The 17,223-nt window shown below is 46.3% G+C and overlaps 1 long non-coding RNA gene across 1 annotated transcript in view; it reads left to right on the forward strand.

Annotated features, from left to right (window-relative positions):
• LOC142478264 (uncharacterized) overlaps nucleotides 1-9,102 on the forward strand; it is a 29,282-nt gene extending 20,180 nt beyond the window's left edge. The window contains exons 2-3 of the long non-coding RNA XR_012793033.1: nucleotides 8,146-8,218; nucleotides 8,794-9,102. This is a non-coding gene — a long non-coding RNA (uncharacterized LOC142478264). The remainder of the gene's footprint in view (nucleotides 1-8,145; nucleotides 8,219-8,793) is intronic.
• The last annotated feature ends 8,121 nt before the right edge of the window (nucleotides 9,103-17,223 follow it).

Consider the following 17,223-nt stretch of genomic DNA (forward strand, 5'->3'; position numbering starts at 1 on the left):
GGGAGTAACACTAAGACATAATTACCGTCACGTTATTGGAAGTTATAGGGTCTGGATGGGAGTAACACTAAGACATAATTACCGTCAGGTTATTGGGAGTTATAGGGTCTGGATGGGAGTAACACTAAGACATAATTACCGTCACGTTATTGGAAGTTATAGGGTCTGGATGGGAGTAACACTAAGACATAATTACCGTCAGGTTATTGGGAGTTATAGGGTCTGGATGGGAGTAACACTAAGACATAATTACCGTCACGTTATTGGAAGTTATAGGGTCTGGATGGGAGTAACACTAAGACATAATTACCGTCAGGTTATTGGGAGTTATAGGGTCTGGATGGGAGTAACACTAAGACATAATTACCGTCACGTTATTGGAAGTTATAGGGTCTGGATGGGAGTAACACTAAGACATAATTACCGTCAGGTTATTGGGAGTTATAGGGTCTGGATGGGAGTAACACTAAGACATAATTACCGTCACGTTATTGGAAGTTATAGGGTCTGGATGGGAGTAACACTAAGACATAATTACCGTCACGTTATTGGAAGTTATAGGGTCTGGATGGGAGTAACACTAAGACATAATTACCGTCACGTTATTGGAAGTTATAGGGTCTGGATGGGAGTAACACTAAGACATAATTACCGTCACGTTATTGGAAGTTATAGGGTCTGGGTGGGAGTAACACTAAGACATAATTACCGTCAGGTTATTGGGAGTTATAGGGTCTGGATGGGAGTAACACTAAGACATAATTACCGTCACGTTATTGGAAGTTATAGGGTCTGGGTGGGAGTAACACTAAGACATAATTACCATCACGTTATTGGAAGTTATAGGGTCTGGATGGGAGTAACACTAAGACATAATTACTGTCACGTTATTGGAAGTTATAGGGTCTGGATGGGAGTAACACTAAGACATAATTACCGTCACGTTATTGGAAGTTATAGGGGCTGGATGGGAGTAACACTAAGACATAATTACCGTCACGTTATTGGAAGTTATAGGGTCTGGATGGGAGTAACACTAAGACATAATTACCGTCACGTTATTGGAAGTTATAGGGTCTGGGTGGGAGTAACACTAAGACATAATTACCATCACGTTATTGGAAGTTATAGGGGCTGAATGGGAGTAACACTAAGACATAATTACCGTCACGTTATTGGAAGTTATAGGGGCTGGATGGGAGTAACACTAAGACATAATTACCGTCACGTTATTGGAAGTTATAGGGTCTGGATGGGAGTAACACTAAGACATAATTACCGTCACGTTATTGGAAGTTATAGGGTCTGGATGGGAGTAACACTAAGACATAATTACCGTCACGTTATTGGAAGTTATAGGGGCTGGATGGGAGTAACACTAAGACATAATTACCGTCACGTTATTGGGAGTTATAGGGTCTGGATGGGAGTAACACTAAGACATAATTACTGTCACATTATTGGAAGTTATAGGGTCTGGATGGGAGTAACACTAAGACATAATTACCGTCACGTTATTGGAAGTTATAGGGTCTGGATGGGAGTAACACTAAGACATTATTACCGTCACGTTATTGGGAGTTATAGGGTCTGTATGGGAGTAACACTAAGACATAATTACCGTCACGTTATTGGAAGTTATAGGGTCTGGATGGGAGTAACACTAAGACATAATTACCGTCACGTTATTGGAAGTTATAGGGTCTGGATGGGAGTAACACTAAGACATAATTACTGTCACGTTATTGGAAGTTATAGGGTCTGGATGGGAGTAACACTAAGACATAATTACTGTCACGTTATTGGGAGTTATAGGGTCTGGATGGGAGTAACACTAAGACATAATTACCGACACGTTATTGGAAGTTATAGGGTCTGGGTGGGAGTAACACTAAGACATAATTACCGTCACGTTATTGGGAGTTATAGGGTCTGGATGGGAGTAACACTAAGACATAATTACCGTCATGTTATTGGAAGTTATAGGGTCTGGATGGGAGTAACACTAAGACATAATTACCGTCACGTTATTGGAAGTTATAGGGTCTGGATGGGAGTAACACTAAGACATAATTACCGTCACGTTACTGGAAGTTATAGGGTCTGGATGGGAGTAACACTAAGACATAATTACCGTCAGGTTATTGGGAGTTATAGGGTCTGGATGGGAGTAACACTAAGACATAATTACCGTCACGTTATTGGAAGTTATAGGGTCTGGATGGGAGTAACACTAAGACATAATTACTGTCAGGTTATTGGGAGTTATAGGGTCTGGATGGGAGTAACACTAAGACATAATTACCGTCACGTTATTGGAAGTTATAGGGTCTGGATGGGAGTAACACTAAGACATAATTACCGTCACGTTATTGGGAGTTATAGGGCCTGGATGGGAGTAACACTAAGACATAATTACCGTCATGTTATTGGAAGTTATAGGGTCTGGATGGGAGTAACACTAAGACATAATTACCGTCACGTTACTGGAAGTTATAGGGTCTGGATGGGAGTAACACTAAGACATAATTACCGTCAGGTTATTGGGAGTTATAGGGTCTGGATGGGAGTAACACTAAGACATAATTACCGTCACGTTATTGGAAGTTATAGGGTCTGGATGGGAGTAACACTAAGACATAATTACCGTCAGGTTATTGGGAGTTATAGGGTCTGGATGGGAGTAACACTAAGACATAATTACCGTCACGTTATTGGAAGTTATAGGGTCTGGATGGGAGTAACACTAAGACATAATTACCGTCACGTTATTGGAAGTTATAGGGTCTGGATGGGAGTAACACTAAGACATAATTACCGTCACGTTATTGGAAGTTATAGGGTCTGGATGGGAGTAACACTAAGACATAATTACCGTCAGGTTATTGGGAGTTATAGGGTCTGGATGGGAGTAACACTAAGACATAATTACCGTCACGTTATTGGAAGTTATAGGGTCTGGATGGGAGTAACACTAAGACATAATTACCGTCACGATATTGGAAGTTATAGGGTCTGGATGGGAGTAACACTAAGACATAATTACCGTCACGATATTGGAAGTTATAGGGTCTGGATGGGAGTAACACTAAGACATAATTACCGTCACGTTATTGGAAGTTATAGGGTCTGGATGGGAGTAACACTAAGACATAATTACCGTCACGTTATTGGAAGTTATAGGGTCTGGATGGGAGTAACACTAAGACGTAATTACCGTCACGTTATTGGAAGTTATAGGGTCTGGATGGGAGTAACACTAAGACGTAATTACCGTCACGTTATTGGGAGTTATAGGGGCTGGATGGGAGTAACACTAAGACATAATTACCGTCACGTTATTGGGAGTTATAGGGTCTGGTTGGGAGTAACACTAAGACATAATTACCGTCACGTTATTGGAAGTTATAGGGTCTGGATGGGAGTAACACTAAGACATAATTACCGTCACGTTATTGGGAGTTATAGGGTCTGGTTGGGAGTAACACTAAGACATAATTACCGTCACGTTATTGGAAGTTATAGGGCCTGGATGGGAGTAACACTAAGACATAATTACCGTCACGTTATTGGAAGTTATAGGGTCTGGATGGGAGTAACACTAAGACATAATTACCGTCACGTTATTGGAAGTTATAGGGTCTGGATGGGAGTAACACTAAGACACAATTACCGTCACGTTATTGGAAGTTATAGGGTCTGGATGGGAGTAACACTAAGACATAATTACCGTCACGTTATTGGAAGTTATAGGGTCTGGATGGGAGTAACACTAAGACATAATTACCGTCAGGTTATTGGGAGTTATAGGGTCTGGATGGGAGTAACACTAAGACATAATTACCGTCACGTTATTGGGAGTTATAGGGTCTGGATGGGAGTAACACTAAGACATAATTACCGTCACGTTATTGGGAGTTATAGGGTCTGGATGGGTGTAACACTAAGACATAATTACCGTCACGTTACTGGGAGTTATAGGGTCTGGATGGGAGTAACACTAAGACATTATTACCGTCACGTTATTGGGAGTTATAGGGTCTGGATGGGAGTAACACTAAGACATAATTACCGTCACGTTATTGGGAGTTATAGGGAACCTCACACCCTCTCCTGCAGGGTTATCTTATTCTGCTCACGGTGTGTAAGGTGTTTCAGGCCATTTGGCAGTGAAAGGGTTGAAACTTCGGACAGCAAGTTTTTCGAAAGACTTTGTCCTCTCTATCAACTTGAAATTCTCTCCTCTTATTTATCATCGCGTGACCTGCTTTGGCATTGTATGTCTACACCTCCAATCACCATCCTGTCATGTTAGTGTACTGAATGCATTAAGCATATCACATACTGAAACATATTCCTGGGGGGGATAAAGATTGCAAACTAAGCAAGTTGTGCGTCTTCAAAAGAAAGAGATCTTTTATCTTGCAAAAAAATTAAAAGAAATAACCTTGATGATCGAGTTAAAATCCGAATATTATATATATATGTATAAACTATTACTAATAACTCATATTGCTCCCTATACTGTAACTCCTCCCTATAATTCGTCCTGTTACTCCAAAAAAACTTTCCCTATAACTCCCAGTATTACTCCCTATAACTCCTCATATTGCCCCATATTACCGCTCCCTATAACTCCTCCTATTACGTCCTATAACCTCTCCCTATAACTCCTCCTATTACCCCTTATAACCACTCCCTATAACTCCTCCTATTACCCCATATAACCTCTCCCCATAACTCCTCCTATTACCCCATTTAACCGCTCCCTATAACTCCTCCTATTACTCCATATATCCTCTCCATATAACTCCTCCTATTACCTCGTATAATCTCTCCCTATAACTCCTTTTACCCCATATAACCGCTCCCTATATCTCCTCCTATTACCCCATATAACGTCTCCCTATAACTCCTCCTATTACCCCATATAACCGCTCATAACTCTTCCTATTACCCCATATAACGTCTCCCTATAACTCCTCCTATTACCCCATATAACCGCTCTCTAACTCCTCCTATTACCCCATATAACCGCTCCTTATAACTCCTCCTATTGCCTCATATAACCGCTCTTTATAACTCCTCCTATTGCCCCATATAACCGCTCCTTATAACTCCTCCTATTACCCCATATAACAGCTCCCTATAACTCCTCCTATTACCCCATATAACCGCTCTCTAACTCCTCCTATTACCCCATATAACCGCTCCTTATAACTCCTCCTATTGCCCCATATAACCGCTTCTTATAACTCCTCCTGTTACCCCATATAACTGCTCCCTGTAACTCCTCCTATTACCCTATATTACCGCTCCTTATAACTCCTCCCATTGCCCCATATAATCTCTCCCTATAACTCCTCCTATTACCCCATATAACCCCTCCCTATAACTCCTCCTATTACCCCATATAACCGCTCTCTAACTCCTCCTTTTACCCCATATAACCGCTCTCTAACTCCTCCTTTTACCCCATATAACCGCTCCCTATAACTCCTCCTATTACCCCATATAACCGCTCTCTAACTCCTCCTATTACCCCGTATAACCACTTCCTATAACTCCTCCTATTAACTCTCCTTACATACCACGATAGCGCGCTTGGTGGGTAAGTAAATGAAATCGGTGCCTTGGTGCATCGATGCGAGGAATCGCACACTGCGAATGACTCATGGTTTCAGCGCTGCACGGGTTAACCGCACGTCAGCTCTGTGCGAGGAGAATGTCCTTGAATACTGGCGCTGTACATGTCACCAGCGTTGACAACAGGACATATCGGTGACAGAACCGTGACAGTCTCATGAATCCCACTGGACAGGTTTTATGCATCCTGTCTGTCAAACCTCACTCTCATCATCTCAGCTCGTCTTTATTTAATATATATGTACCCATGGCACGTGTCACTGTGTCTCATGTAATGGGGACATATCCCAGGTGTAATGCAGCTAATATCATGTGTCCTGCGCAGTGCATTGACATGCCGCATTTACAAATGGCACTGAACACGTCTGAATAATGCAGTGTCACCCATCAAAGTGTGTTCATTTCTGTGTGTTTCTGTGTGTACATATGTGTACATATGTACACACACACACACACACACACACACACACACACACAAACACACACACTTGTGTTTGTATATCTATATGTATCTATTGATATTTAATTGTTTATGATTATTTTTATATAAGTATTATGGTGTGTGTCTGTCTGTCAATCTCTCCCTCTCTCTGGGAAATGTGGCGACTACTACGTGTGTATAGTGCTTTAACCATTTTTCTGGCATACAATGGGCAACACAACAACCATAGAACTCGGGCCTCACACGGCCTTACCCACACACACTATACCACTGTCCATCCACCTAGTCCATACCCTGGTGATAATGTCCCCCAATGTACAGAGGTGCCCAGTATAAACACACAGAATTATGTAGAGGTACTATTTGAGAGTGCAGCATGATTATATACTGTATATCTATATATTTATAGTAAACACATATCTGATCTTTCTATCAGTCTAGAACTGTAAATACACATATTATTCAGTATTTGAGAATGCAGTATGGTTATATACATATATCGCAGGAAGAAATGACCATTGTTTGACAAAGATGGAACCCGAGTGGATTCCAAGAGAGATTAAAAGACAGAGACGCCCAAAGTAAGATGGGAGGACGGGGTGGGACAATGTGTGGGAGCGACGTGGAGAAGAGAGGCTGTAACCGCAGCACCTGGGAGATCATTGGGGAGGCTTCATCCAGCAGTGGGGAGACACGGGATATATATATATATACACGTATATACATTGGGGAGGCTTCGTCCAGCAGTGGGGAGACACGGGCTGGTGAATATTATATATGCAATGCCCAGACATCCTTACCTGATGGTCCGTATACGGCCTGTTTATTGATCTTTTTTTTCAATACTAGAATAGATTACGTATAATCGAGTTCTAGCTTTTTCTAAATGTGTTTTGTTTCTTTTCTGTATAGTTTCTGATACATTATTCATACTCGGGCAACGAAATGCATTTAGTTCATAGATCCTTCTGCCTTATTGTGGGTTAAAATATTGCTATTCTCTGTTGATTACATGGAAATTCTTTCCCATGTAGCTGGCCGGCCGTCCTCAGCCTCTGTGTGTGTGTATATACCTGCAGCTCGCCATTTTGTATCCGCCTTGTAATGTCTCCACTTATTAACTTGGCTTACTTCTACCTAATCATATATAGATGGTGCACTCAACAATGAAAGATACTTGTGGGTGCTGAAACTCAATAGTGACACCCCATAGAAAGGAAGATTAGAGATCCAAACTAGTGATTAAGTGGCGAGTATCTATGCATCCATCGATTGGGATCCAACATGGCGGCCCTTTCTCAAGAATTTCTAAAGCAAGGTTTGCTGTGTTGGACCGAAACGTTGGATGAATGAATATTAACCACTTGACCACTATTTTGGAGCGCTAATCTTTTCGCTTCACTTGTACCTTAGCCACTGGGCTTTAGGCTGGTCTCTCCCACCAATCTCCGATCCAGAAATATGGCACAAACAGCTTTTGTTTGACATCCAATGAATAACAAATTCCCCCACAGTAAAAATCAGATGGCTTTGCTTGGTCCTACTTTCTAAGCACTGGAACCAATGAAGGAGCCCCCCAAGTGACCACCAAAAGATGCCCATTCTAAACCCCCACAATCTGACACGGGGGTGCCTGGCATTATTCAAGTGGCTCCCGAATCAGCCCGTGTACCTAATCAGCTACCAATACTTACCCAGAACCAGCAAGGCCGTGACACCCCAAAGCTCCCTTCCACTCTGCATGGAGTGGCGAGTTTCAGGCATGCTAAATAAGCCCACTACACTTGCCTACACTTCCCTGAAGCTCCACCATGACTAATATGCTGCAAAACAGCACTTTTAACCCTTTGCCTTTCTATGCCAGGTCGGACCTCAGGTCATGGCATACAGTGCTTCTGCTGCCGCTAAGGATTTTGGGTTATGACGTGCAAATGAGCACATATATGTGTGTGTGTGTATATATATATATATATACATATACATACATACATATGTAGCCAGGTCCCCTCTGACTCCCCGGTTTCCCCTTTCTTCCTCCCTTACCCTCTCTCCGGTAGGGGCTGCTGCAGGGGCAAGTGCATCACCGGGGGCTCCCAGCGACATCAGTTACAGGGCGCCGCCATGTTTCAGGTATTTACGCATGCGCAAAGGCTCGCGCATGCGCAGAAGGCATCCGGTGGCCATGTTGGGGTTGGCGTGACAGTTCGCGCATGCGCAGGAGATCGCGCGACACGGCGGCCATTACACAGTCGCGCATGCGCAGAGAAGAGTAGAGGTGGCCATTACAGAATCGCACATGCGCATTGGAGATAGCGCACGCGGCCCCAATGTTAAAGAGGTCCCTGGGGAACTACAACACCCAGAGTGTTTAGGGACAGATAGGTCACCTGCGACAGGGAACCAATAGGGCTTACAGCTTTCCCTGAGGAGAGATACCTTTTGCGCTCTCAGACAGGAAGAGACAGTTGGAGCTGGGACACAGAGAGGGGAGGGTGTATATGTGCAGGGAGGCAAGTAGCCTCTGCACTAGGCCAGAAGTCTCCACTTAGGCCCCAGGTAGGCCCTACTCACCCTCAGCTTGTGGCTGCTACAGGGACGCCCCCTAGGATAGGGACAGGGTCCAGTAGAGCAGCTAAATTGAGGGTCCAGCCAGGAAGAGCGAATATCCTGGCCACTGTTGTTTGAAGGTGGATCATCCTCTGTAGTACCAAAGGCAGAGACTGTTCAGTGGTGGATCACTCCGTGCAGAAGCCATCCATCACAGAGGCGGACGCGACATGGGATCGTCCTTCAGGAAAGGGATCCCAAGTATAGATCATCCGCAAGCCCGGGTGTGGCAGGTACAGTCAAGTCACCAAGTGGACCAACTATACACCTCATCTTAGTGGGCAGCGCTGTTCCACACTTGGGTGGGGTTGTAGGACTCTTGGGACACTTGGGTAGATGGGGGTGGGGTTACGGCCTAGTGAGGCCAGTGTTACAGGGTGACCTTCACGCTGTTGATGTTTTATTGTGATGTGTTATACTTATTTGCATATAGTAAACTGTTAAACCATAACTGGTGTATGTGGTTACTGTATACAGTATGGGTCCTGTGTCAGGGGTTATTCTATACTCTAGGATCCTGCACAGGTGGAGGCGCTGCACCAAATTCGTAAGTGTATCTCCCCAGGCTCTCCGTGGCAGAAGCTTAGGCTCCTGTGAGCTAACAAGTAGAAGGGCAGCATGAGTAGCTTTCTGTGTTCAGGGGGAAACAGGGCTACACATATATCTACAAAAACACACACAAACACACGGATACTATATATAAAAAAATAAAAGTGTGTTTAGGCGCACACTGTGTTTTGGAGCAGAGCGGTGTTTTTAAATAGATGTTTCTTACATCTGATACAGAATGTTAGATTTTCGCCACTTCAAATATTGAGAATTTGGGAGGGCAAATAAAAGGCAAAGAGCGCGGCAGCGACGCAGAAAGTGATATATCTCATCTATTACCCCCCATGCCTCAAGTTCGGGGGCGGGCGTTCTGTTCCAACACCAACATCCACACCCATCAATAACCTCAAACCCGTAAATAACACACCAACATCCACACCCATCAATAACCTCAAACCCGCTAATAACACACCAACATCCACACCCATCAATAACCTCAAACCCGTAAATAACACACCAACATCCACACCCATCAATAACCTCAAACCCGTAAATAACACACCAACATCCACACCCATCAATAACATCAAACCCGTAAATAACACACCAACATCCTCACCCATCAATAACCTCAAACCCGTAAATAACACACCAACATCCTCACCCATCAATAACCTCAAACCCGTAAATAACACACCAACACCCACACCCATCAATAACATCAAACCCGTAAATAACACACCAACATCCTCACCCATCAATAACCTCAAACCCGTAAATAACACACCAACACCCACACCCATCAATAACATCAAACCCGTAAATAACACACCAACATCCACACCCATCAATAACCTCAAACCCGTAAATAACACACCAACACCCACACCCATCAATAACCTCAAACCCGTAAATAACACACCAACATCCACATCCATCAATAACATCAAACCCGTAAATAACACACCAACACCCACACCCATCAATAACCTCAAACCCGTAAATAACACACCAACATCCACACCCATCAATAACATCAAACCCGTAAATAACACACCAACATCCACACCCATCAATAACATCAAACCCGTAAATAACACACCAACATCCACACCCATCAATAACATCAAACCCGTAAATAACACACCAACACCCACACCCATCAATAACCTCAAACCCGTAAATAACACACCAACATCCACACCCATCAATAACCTCAAACCCATAAATAACACACCAACATCCACACCCATCAATAACATCAAACCCGTAAATAACACACCAACAACGTCTTGGAAGAAATCGGTGGCAGCTTTATGCACAAATACAAAACCGAACTTGGGGCACCCATCTAAGTTGCTCGGCCCATAATAACAAAGTATTGGTTAGATTGGCAATCTCCTGCATAGTGTCAATCTCCTCAGGTGGGCCCCCATTGGAAATACATGTAATGGTGCTAGTTGTGACGCTAGGGGCAAAATGGCGAGCATATTAAAGGTTACGCCCAGCCCGCGCCCCGAGCCACCTGCATGGATCTGCAGGATTTCCCCTGCAGATCCATCTTATTGGGGCTCAGCTGGTTCAAACCCCTGTGTATTACAATGTACGCCTATATTCTGTATGTAATGCAATGCTTGGGGCACTATACAAGGTATTTTGTTCCCTTGGTGTGCTAGGTTAGTAAGACACGTACCCGGCCTACACACAAAGGGATCAGGGTTCTCGCTAGTCGAGAAGGGGGGAGGTGCAGTGCAGGGGACAGAGGGAGAGTGGGGGTGGGCAGCCCTCATGTCTGGGAAACATTGGTCCGAAGAACGGAGCCTTTGCCTGCCCCAGACACTGAGGGGCCTATCTCTGCGGGAGATATCTTGCCGGCCAGGGGAACCATTACTGGGTATGAGTCCTGTAAATGCTCTTCCCATCTTCTGGTTTGAAATCCCCACTCACACTTAAGTCCACGCCTTGGGGCCGTCATGGCCAAACCGTCACACCCCCAGCCCAGACTGACCACCCTCACGCTGTGATTGGTCCCCACACAGCATCTGCACTGTGATTGGTCTCAACCCCGTCGACCATGCTTTTCTATGGAGACGGGGAAACTATATATAGCCAGCCAATATGAGCACCACAGATCTTCCTGGAGGGCGCGTGTACGCTGAGTTAGCGGTGTGCTCTGACGCTTTGCTGGAGACACCCCCAGAATGAGGCTCGGTGCAGATCCCTGCGGGAAATTCAAACTTGCCCTGTGCCTTGGGACTTTATGTTTGCCGGGTTTCTTGTGGGGCTTTGTCGGATACTGAGACTGAAGCTGGTGAGTGGGAGATTTGAAAGTGCTTTTGTGCGATCTGCACCCCGAGGTCTAGGAGACCTGGAACCCCTACGTATGTGGAAGTACTCCTGGGTAAGCCAACAAAGCGGCGCCCAGCACCTAGTTAGCTAGGATTCCGCCCCGTAACCCATGTTTTAGTCAGTTACAGCACTTTTTGTGTATTGTGCTGTGTCTGCTGGCTCGGCCAGAATAAATATCCTTTATTTGCCCTTTCTGGTGCCTTGATCCCGGTGACATGTCCTGTTCTGCCATGACACTCGTCTCTAACCGGGAGGCCGACCCGCAGAGCTGAGGCGGGATATGGGAACTGACCGCAGGACTAGGGACTGATCAAGGAGAATATCCGGGTCAAACGCCAAGGTCGGAGCATGGCACGGCAGTATGGTCGGGTCACATTTCCAAGGTCAGGGCAGGAGAGAGGCAAATGGAGTCCAAGCACAGGCAGAGGTTCAGCAAAGCCAAAGAGTATCAGGAAATGGCTTCCTAATAAAGGCCAGGAACAGGTGCAGCTGATTACAACCGTCATCCAGCTTGAGGGCAGAATGAAGCTACTTCAGCCATCTTAGGTGAGTGCAAAATGACCTCAGATGTTGGCCATCTTGGTGGAGGCAAGGAGTACAAGAATGTGTTTGTGCCAAGGGGAACGGCCATGACCTCGGACCCTGACACTGCTTTCTGGTATCAGCATCCCATTACTTATAGTGCCGGCGACAGCGCCGCCGCGTCAAAACAAACGCATTGCTGCCGTCGCGTGCACTTATAGTAAGCGCAACGCGACGGAGCAACGGCTTGGTCACGATCGCAGGAAGTCATCTCAATTTTATTTTTCCATCGAACGTTGCCTGACGTCACCGGCACTATAAGCGTAGCCTATGGCTAACAGGATGTATTGAACCCTCGGAGGTAGCATGGAAACCCACAAAAGACAGGAGACCGTAATACGTAAAAAATTCTAGGGTTTATTGTTACACTAAAGGAAAACAAAATTGGGAAAACAAAATGGAGTCCGCAAAGTGTGCAGATCTATATACAAAAGGTTATGGATGCTTAGGGAACAGACAAGGACAGGAGGCAAATAATGCTAAGGGAAATAACAGGACAAACCAAAGTTAGCTGCAAGAATTGCAGTGCTACATGCAAAGAGCAATGATAGCAGGGGACAAATAAAAGACAGGGGGCAAATAATGCAAAGGGGAATACAAAACAACAAACAAGAAAGTACCTGAAGATCAGTAGAACTGAAGGCTTGATAAAAAGGAACAGGGAAAGTCGCAGCGCGAGGGAACAAAGAATTACCTGACCTGTAAATAGAAGTTTTGACAAGCAAAGAACTTACAGACTGGTGGGGTTTTATACCCAAACTAAGATGGCAGCTTCTCTCATGGACTGTTCTGTTCTAACCAGTTCTGGGCCTGAACCTATTTACAGGACTCACAGTGAGGCCCTCTGCCAGAACTCAGAGGAACCTGCTTCTAGAATATTTGGTGGATATATATATATATATATATATATACTGAGTTAAGTTATGGTGAGTAAAAAAAGTGACAAAAACCCTCCACAGTTATATATATATATATATAACAAAAAGAAGCGCAGGCTCCATAGCATGTAACTGTATAAAAATGGGGTACATTTGTTAAAACAACCAGTCCCAAGGAAATGCACTTACAAGATTCTAAAAAAACACACATGGGAGAGAAATCTCTAGGGGGAGTCATCAAAATGGGCGGAGGAGTCCGATGTAGATACTGTGCACCTGATCATCAGATTGGCCGCATACAGCTCCTGCCACAAGCTGGCGTCGCCACCCAGCTTCCTGCAGTGCCTCACTTGTTTTCCTCCGTCTGTGGTATAGTACCGGCAATAGGAGGATCAGCTGGCTGGATCTGCTGGAGACTATGGAACTCCTCTCACACGTCCGTATGTGATGACGTCACCACGTCCCTACGCGTTTCGTCACGTGAGAAAACGCGTAGGGACGTGGTGACGTCATCACATACGGATGTGTGTTTATATATATATATATATATATATATATATATATAGCTATTTAGCTCCCTATGGTGACATCACTGGTCACAAGACATACTGGGGAGTGGCTATCCCTTCTGCACAGTTATCCTGCATCACATGATGGGGATGGGCAATACCAGAGTGCTCCTACCCGGTTAACCTAATAAGGCGTGGACCGGCAGGGGAAGGAGGCCTGGTGTGGACCGGCAGGGGAGGAGGCCTGGTGTGGACCGGCAGATGAGGAAGGTCCGGTGTGGACTGGCAGGGGGAGAGAGACCCGGTGTGGAGTGGTGGGAGAAGGAGGCCTGGTGTTGACTGGTGGGAGAGGGAGGCCCGGTGTGGAGTGGTTGGAGAGGGAGGCCCGGTGTCGACTGGTGGGTGAGGGAGGTCCGGTGTGGACTGGTGGGAAAGGGAGGTCCCGCTGACACTAATCTCTCACACACAGGTTATCGCCGCCTCAGACCTAGTACAGAGAGAGAGGGAAACAGCGGCAGTTACAGACGGAAACCGTGCTACATCCTATTATAATACTGTGCAGAGCGGCCAATCCCCTAACTGCTCCTATAACTCCTCCCCTAACTGATCCTATAACTCCTCCCCTAATTGCTCCTATAACTCCTCCCCTAACTGCTCCTATAACTCCTCCCTTAACTGCTCCTATAACTCCTCCCCTAATTGCTCCTATAACTGCTACTATACATGCTCCCTATAACTCCTCCCCTAACTGCTCCTATAACCGCTCCTTATAACTCCTCCCCTAACTGCTCCTATTACTGCTCCTTATAACTCCTCCCCTAACTGCTCCTATAACTCCTCCCCTAACTGCTCTTATAACTCCTCCCTTAACTGCTCCTATAACTGTTTCAATAACTTCTTTACAGTGCCCCTGGCAGGAACGGGGTTAACCCTATGCACAATGCACATCCTAAAATATAACTGAAAACACTCCAGCCGAAATGTTATTTGCTAGTGGTGTGAAATGTAATATAATACTAATCTTTTAGTAATCCAGTTAATTAAAAAGTGAAATTATAGAGACTCTCAAAGACTTAAAATATTCACCCTTCTTGTTTTTTTTCTAAGCTATTCACAGCCGTTCTGTGTTCTCATAATCCGACCCCTTGCCCCATGAAAATATATAAGAAGAGTTGATTCTGTTTAATTAAAAAAATAGTGGGTTAAGCTTAAATTTTACAGGAAATTATTTCTGAGTGGAGCTGTTTTGCATAGGAAAACCTGAGTGGAATTTTAATAAGCTAGATATCTTAAAAGAGTTATTGTATGTACTGTGTATATATATATATATATATATATACACACACACATACTGTATATGTATAGATAGATAAAGATATATATTTATAGACAAAAAGATAGAATGGTGGAAGGCACTTAAAAATAAATATAGTAATGACTTATCTTCCTCTGGGTGCAAGACGGACAGAAGGATGCCCCCGTTCCCCCCCCCCCCCCCCCCCCGGGCCAAGATGGCATCACCAGATGGAATGGAACATCAGGCCGCAGCCATTTCTCTGTGACCAAATGACTGCTGGGGTTCAGCTGCAGACGGACCCTTCGCCGCAGCCGATCCGCCGCTGGAACCTCCGCCCCTGTCCGCTTCTAGGAGAAGGTACGTTTTAGCGGTTAGGGTAAGGGCTTAGGGTAGGGGGTTTTAGGATAAGCTTAAGCAGTTACCTTAGCGGCAAAGCGGCCGGCGGTGACAGGTCCTGGCAGCGGGGCGTGTCGCGGAGAAACGTCCACGATCAAATGTCTGAGACCTGTCGGTTCCACAGCGGGACCAAAACGGGGATTATTTGGGTTGTCCCAATACAATGCATTATTGATCACCATCATGCAGTGCTGAGTCTTTCTCATCGATCCGGTGCTGCGTGAAATTATATATATATATACTAGCTGAGACCCGGCGTTGCCCGGGATGTGAATCCCTAATAATTGTTTTGTGGGGGGGGGTGAATCTTGGTTGGGTAAGTGGGTGGGTGGGGGGGTAGAATCTCTTTGAATCTTGGGTGGGTGGGTAGGGGGTGAATCTTGGGGTGAATCTTGGGTGGGTGTGTAAATCTTGGGTGGGGGGTGGTGAGGTGGGGGGGGTGTGAGTCCCCCACCATCCCAGGTGTTCGGTTCCCACGCCCACTGTCCCCGGTGCTTGTTTCCCCCCCCATCCCCCAATCCCCCCCCATCCCCCACTCCCCCCCCCCCCAGCAGTGTTTCTCTCCCTCCCCCTTGTCTCCTGCGCGTGTTTCCCCCCCCCCGCCTCTCCACGCCTCCCCGGCACTCCCCGGAGAGGGGAAGGGAGAGAGAACGGGGCCCGCGGGTGGTGAGGAGAAGCAGCGTGCGCTCCTTCCACCCGGTGCTCCCGGTGTCCCCGCTGAGGGGAGAGAAATCGGGGCCTGCAGGTGGTGAGAGCTGCAGGTAGGGGGGGGGGTAATTGATGTGGGGGGGGGTAATTGATGTGGGGGGGGGGGAGCCGGCGGGGAGGTGAGCTGCGGGTGAGAGAGTGTAAGTAGCGGTGGCACCGGAGGATGTATGGTAGGGGTGGGTGGTGGTGGTTGCAGTTTTTTGTGGAATGGGGGTGGCATTTGGGTGTCAGCAGCGGAGGGTGTGCGTTTGAGGGGGTGTGTGACCAGGCGGTGTATGGTGTGCTGGCGGGTGACTGCACCGGGCGGTGTTGGAGAAGGGGGGGGGGCGGGAGCGAGGTGGTTTAGTGTGGGGGGGTCGTGTTGTTGGGGGGGGGGGAGCACGCGGTAGCGCACGATACCTGAGGTGGTATCTAGTCCGCAGGGGAGGTGAGAGCAGGCGGTGAGGCAGTGATTGTTCTGAGTGAAGCAGTTGGGTTTGTGACGTCAGCGAACCACGCAGGCCAATGAGAGGCGTGCGGGGGCGGGGCCGGGCCACGGACCAATCAGATTGGCCAGAGGGTGAGTGACAGACCAACGGACCCCCAGCCCGTGTCTCCCCATTGCTGGATGAAGCATCCCCGATGATCTCCCAGGTGCTGCGGTTACAGCCTCTCTTCTCCACGTCCCTCCCACACATTCCCTCATCTCATCCTCCCATCTTACTTTTGGGAGTCTTGGACTTTTAATCTCTCTTGGAATCCAGTCGGGTTCCATCTTTGTCCAACGATGGTCACTTCTTCCTGCGATATGTCCGGCCCGCCGCCATTGTAATTTCTTCTCCCGTGTGATGATGTCACTGACGTTTGTTTGGTTTTGAACCTCATTCATTTTTTTTCATATCTCTTCTGGGTAATACCCAGCATGCATCTCTCCATACTTGTTTCCGTTGTCTGAAGCTTCTGAATTATCTATAGGGTCCAAGTTTCACATCCATATGCGCACGGGCAGAATACACTGGTCGGGAAGTTTTTTTTAACCCCCTGTATGATGCAATCAACACACTCGCACTGCCCCCTGGCAGGATCCTCTCCAATGTGCTCTGGACATGTGAGTGTTGATGGACATGATAGCAGCCAGTTAAAAAGGGGGGGATCATGGCAGAGGGTCAGATCTGCACGAGCCCGAGTGGTATCAATTGAGAGCGGTCGAGTGATCACGCGTGCATGTGGTGCGAGGACCAGGGGATCCAAGTTGGGATGTGACCATGAGTTTACGCCATA

The sequence above is a fragment of the Ascaphus truei genome, unplaced genomic scaffold (genome assembly GCF_040206685.1).
Source record: "Ascaphus truei isolate aAscTru1 unplaced genomic scaffold, aAscTru1.hap1 HAP1_SCAFFOLD_2344, whole genome shotgun sequence".
Taxonomy (NCBI): Eukaryota; Metazoa; Chordata; class Amphibia; order Anura; family Ascaphidae; genus Ascaphus; species Ascaphus truei.